Source organism: Heterocephalus glaber, unplaced genomic scaffold, assembly GCF_053883595.1.
Source record: "Heterocephalus glaber isolate CG9 unplaced genomic scaffold, H.glaber_assembly_v1.0 deba00001465, whole genome shotgun sequence".
Classification (NCBI taxonomy): Eukaryota; Metazoa; Chordata; class Mammalia; order Rodentia; family Bathyergidae; genus Heterocephalus; species Heterocephalus glaber.
In genome coordinates this window covers 17908755-17914455 of record NW_028258312.1, presented here as the reverse complement: position 1 = coordinate 17914455, position 5701 = coordinate 17908755, and the positions used below count along the sequence as shown (strand labels likewise).

Below are 5701 nucleotides of genomic sequence, written 5' to 3'. Positions count from 1 at the left end.
ATACAGTAGAACTCAACCAAAACAAAACTGAAAAGCACTTGAACATTTTTCCATATAACTTAAAAAAACATTTCAAGCACCAACAAGACACCAGAGGATGTGATTTGTTTCAGAAAGATCCCCAAAACCAACATTGAACAAATAGTGGTCTGGAAGTAAAACTCCAGTTAGTTAGCAGACTCCACATAAGCCAAGCTTCTCCCTAATTTAAATTTCAATACAGTCATGTGACACGCGATGGAAACACAATCTGAGAAATATGTTATTAGGCCATTTCATCTGTGTGTATCCTTAATTACACTTTCAGTTTCTCACACTAGAGAAACTATTCTGTATTTACACGTGTGTCCTATTTATTTCATTTAAGAGGATGGCCTCAATGTGCATCCATTTAGCTATAAATGTCTCTAGTTTCTTGTTCTTTATGGCTGAGTAGTACTCCATTTTATAAAAAAACCACATGTTCTTCATCCAGTCTCCAGTTGATGGGCACTTGGGTTGTTTCCAAGCTTTAGCTATTACAAACTGTACCGCTATAAACTGTCAGGAGCAATGCTACATAATGTTAGGGAAAAATAATTTGGTTAGCCTAGTTCTCCTGCCTACAGCCCAGCTATGGAATTCTGAGACATAATTCCATTTTGGCCTCCGGTCACAACTGAGACCTCAATGATCCCGTGATGCTGTGATTCTCCAGGACAAGATTACACCAGTGGGAGACATCCTGGGAGGAACAAAATCTTCATCTACTCAGTTCCTCATTGTTCTTGGATTGTTACACCTTGTTTATCCTGGTGTACTGAACTCTCTGTCCTGAGTCATTTGTTACATCTGTTTCTCCTGATGTACTGAATAAAAGGGGTGGTAAGCTACGGGCTTTCATCTTTGCTGCCCAAACCAGCACTGATCAGACCCAAAGCTCAGCTTCTTCTCAAAGTCTCACTTTTCTACCTTTCCTGTAATTCACCTTGTGCTGCTGTGACTTGCAGGAAACTAGTACTTACTGCAGAGGTTCTAGTAACGTTGCCTTTCCCTGTTCCCTACAATAAACATGGGTGCACATATATCACTGTGGTATGATTCTTTTAATTCTTTTGGGAAGATACACAGCAGGGGGATAGCTGGGTCAAATGGGACCTCTAGTCCTAGTTCTTTGAGGTATCTCCATACTGATTTCCACAGTGGTTGCACCAGTCTGCACTCCCACCGACAATGGAGAAGGGTTCCTTTCTCCCCACAACCCCGCCAGCATTTGTTATTGGTTGATTTCTTGAGAGCAGCCATTCTTTCTGGGGTGAGGTGGAATCTCAGTGTTGTTTTCATCTGCATCTTTTGAATGACGAGTGATTTTGAACATTTTTTCATGGATTTATTTGCTGCTTGTACTTCTTTGAGAAATGTCTGTTCATTTCAGATGCCCATTTTTGAATTGGGTCTTTAATTTAGGGGTTCAGATTTTTTTGTGAATGTTTAAATTTAAAAAATGTTTTACAGTAAAAGACTTGTTGCCATTATCCCTGCACAATATTTCTCCTTGATTAGAACACACTTATCCCATCATTTGTACCACTTTCTGGAGGAATTCTGGAAGTCCTCTTTTGTGAGTGTCTCTACTTGTGCTATGGTGGCTGCCCCAGTGGCCTGAATTGATTCAAAATGTTTACCTTTCATGGTCATTTTGACTTTCAGAAAGAGCCAGAAGTTGCATTAGTTCACTATGTATCCACTGAATAGGGTGGATGCAGACAGACTGCAATGTATTTAGGACCCTGCCTTTCCATTGGATGGAACTTGGCAGCAGTATTCATTGAATTTTGATCAGCCTTCATAAAGACGCTCACAAAAGTGGACTTCCTGAACTGCTTCAGAAAGTGGCAAGAAGGACGAGAGAAGTGTGTTCCAAGCAAGGGAGAGTATTTTAGAAGGGATCAATGGCAATGTTTTCCTATAATAATTTTTTAAAAATTTAAATGTTTAACGTATAGCTTGATTGCAACTCATAAATCAACTTTATATAAACAGAAGTTTTAGATAATGACTTCAAATCTTCTGCCATGGTAGATAGTAATCAAAAAAGAAATCATGGCAAAGCAAGAAACCATTATTCAATTCTAGTTAGAAGTTTGAGCTTGCAAAACACCAAAGCCAAGTGACTTTCTCTCTTTGTTTCTCTCTCTGTCTCTCTTTTTGCTAAGTGTGAAAGATGTAGTAAAGACATAAATTGTGACTTTCTCGAGACATAATAAAATGTATAGGAACATTAAAAAACCAAGAACTTTCTCACAATGTGATTTAGTGGTATTAACACCATGTCTCAACCTCAAATTATCTTCCCCTTAGAACATCTTACCTCAATAAAACCAACTCAAATCCTCTACACTTAACCATGCAGAGTGGCCATGTAAGGCCAAGCTGAACCATGGCACTTACTCCCCCAATTCGTCTTCCTCTTAGGGGTTCCCCTGCATGGAGCTGCTGTTGCATGAGAGCCTATAACAGTCCTGTCCTGGACCTCTTTCTTCACCTCCTCTGAGGGCACCCGAGGAGACACTGCTGAACATTTAAATAGGACTTTATCCACAAATAGGAAAACAAATGGGCAAGAAGCAGCACTTCATTCATTTGCCTTTTCATCTCCCGAGGTCCTCTTGATGCCAGGGTCCTTAAACTTTAGCACACACTGAAGTCACAGGCAGTTTTGTTAAAGCACAGGCTTATGCCCACCCTCCAAATCTGACCAAGCAGGTCTGGGTTGGGGCCTGAGAACCTGCATTTCAAACAACTGCCCAAGTGATGCTAATGGTGCTGTCCTGGAAACCATGCTTCAAAAACTACCATCCTGAGGAGGCCACTGTGGCCTTGCCTGCTTCAAGCCAGGCCTATATTTCAGGTATGTTGGGAACAATCCGAATTCTACAGTGGAAAGGCAGTTAGTCTCATAAATAGGACTGAATTGAATTCTCTGTCTCTTGCACAGATTGGCTGTTCCCCCATGTGTTTCTCTCTCATAGAAGTTACCCAACCATACCTCTCCAGTGCTAAGCTGTATATTTCCCACATTTTCTTTTTTTTTTTTTTTGGTACTGGGGATCAAACTCAGGTCCTTGTGCTTGTGGGGCAGGTGTTGGAACCACTGAGCTAAATCCCCGGTGATTTCCCACATTTTCATCATTGGTCCTCCTGTAAATACATATCCTGAGCCTATAGGAACCTGATCATAGTTGCTCATATTATCATTGCTTCACACACTTAATGTGTATTTTTGATACTGCATGAATTAATTTCATTGCCATTTAAAGTGTCGTATATTCATGTCCATGTTTACAGCAGCACAATTCATAATAGTAAAATATTGAAAGTGTCCTGTATGCCAATCAACAGATGAATGGATAAAGAAAATGTGCCATATATCTATGTCTGTCTACATCTATATCTATATATCTTTCTCTACCAGAAGAAATGATAATTTGTCATTTATAGAAAAATGAATGTATCCTGAGATCATTATCATAAATGAAATAAATCAGACACAGAAGGCTGAATATTACATTGCTATGGCTGTGTCTAGATGTCCCCTCAAAGCCTTATGCAGTTATGGGTGGGGCTTTCTCACAGGTCGCTGGATTTAGAGTGTGTGAGGCTGGAATTGATTCATAGTGCAGTGCTAGGCTCAAGGGCACTAGGATTAAGGGTGTGAGTGCTACCAGCCCTAAGTAGTCTAGATAAGATATAAGGGATAGAAAGAGCCGTGGTTGTACCCCTTCCTTCCTTGCTTTTGCTGCCTTCTGCCTGCCATGAACTGCTTCTCTTTTGTGTTGCCCCTCTGCTAAGCCACCCTGTCTTGGAGCCAGCTGATTACGGATTGAACCCTCTACAAACTGTAAGCTAAATAAACCTTTCCCCCTTTAACTTTAGGTGTTGGGTATTTTGTCTCAGCCACAAAAGAAAAGCAACTAAGACACACATGGTTTCTCTTATTTGAGAAACCCCAAATATAAATTTAAAGACCAAGATAAAAGAGAGATAATGGGAAAGAGGGAGGTACTTTGTGGAGATGGGGAGGGAATCTGGGATGGAGATGGGGGTAGAAGAGAGGGCAGGGAGAGGAAGGGCTGAATTATAATACTGTGATTGAACACTGAGACCAGAAGTTGTTGTCTATGAAGGCAGTGTGGGGATAGGGCAATGGAACTTACATTTGGTTGAAGCAAATATTTTGCCACTGGAAGAACGATCTCAATTCCACATTTTTAAAAAGAGCTCTAACAGTTTTATTTTAAAATATTAACTTTTCTAATATACCCACATAGAGCTTGTAATTATTTGAATAATGATAAAAAATTTATAACCTCACTTAAAGTCTACACAAATTTTGAAAATTTTCTTGGGGGTAAATGAGCAAATAATCTGAGAACCTCAGCTCTAGATTGCAATTTCTCAAGCGGATTTCACAGCACTTGCACCTGGACAAAATAAATTCTTTATCCACGGCAAAAGGAGAAAGTAAGAACAATTGATTGATTTTTTTTTGGCTCAACTTTTTAATATAAAAAATTCACTGATGTACAAAAATGTGAAAGTTTTGACAGTGACAACATATCAAATCCTGTGACTGAAAGTCCCTCACGTGCACTCTGTGGTGCGCATACGCCCGCCCGCACGTATTCTGGAGTGGAAACAAAACTAAGGCAAACCAGTGCTACCGAGAAGGGCCGACGTATGTGTTCTCCACTCCACCAATCACAGACCAGTATCTACTCCGAACAGTCAGCAACAAAAAGTACACATCTTCCCAGAACAGCAAGGCAGGCTTCTTACACATGATGGACCAGCACGAACATACCCAGCAAAACAAGTACTGCATACTTAAATTTAGGGAAGTCATTCACGAGGCTCGTCACCATTCCAACATAAGGAACAAATCCCAGGGCTCTTCCCACGACATCCTTTCTCTCTAGCCAGTGTTGTCCTTGTTTATAGAGGCCTCGATCATCAACAGCGTTATTATCTCCTTTGGTCAAAAACTTGATATGCCCATTGCTTTTCATGAATCTTCAAGACTCCGTGAAGTGCAGGAATCTCTCTTCCGTCTATCCTAAAAACAACAATTTCCCCACTCGTATGGGATCTTCAACTCGATTTGTTAGGAAGAGAGGGTCTCCTCTGTGAAACGCAGGTTCCATGCTGCCGCTGCCTCTTGTTCATCCGCCACAGGTCGTCCAAAAAGTCTAGAGAGCGCCTGGCGGCCGGGCGAGTGGACGTGGGCAGGCAGGAGAAAGGGAGCAACACACCAGCAGGCGGGAGGGCAGGTGGACGGGCCCGGCCAGTTGATTGGTTTTTTTAAAGCGATGCTAAATGCTTTCAGTTAAAGTTTGGTCCTGTATTTTGAAATTAAGTTCTTTCTACTTTTGTGTATTCATCCCAGCACGTAGGGGAGAGTTAAAATATTCTTTAGTTTTAAAATGATGATATTAACATACAACAGTCTTTGCCCTCCTTTTCTTCGTTTCCTTTAAAAGCAACAACCATGTGCTTCACAGAAGGAGGCTACCCCTGAATAGACAAGGCTGAGTTTAATTTTGCTACTCAGAGACACTCCAACGATGACCTATAATTTGCTAAGCACTGTAGTAGAAAGCAGAAGAAATTGCCAAGTCACTGAGAATATCTGAAATACATTTCAAAGCCACAGGACTATCAT

The 5701-nt window shown here is 40.9% G+C and overlaps 1 pseudogene; it reads right to left on the bottom strand.

Moving 5' to 3' along the window:
• Positions 1-4606: 4606 nt before the first annotated feature.
• Positions 4607-5300, bottom strand: LOC147826599 (signal peptidase complex catalytic subunit SEC11A pseudogene; annotated as a pseudogene).
• Between the last annotated feature and the right edge of the window lie 401 nt (positions 5301-5701).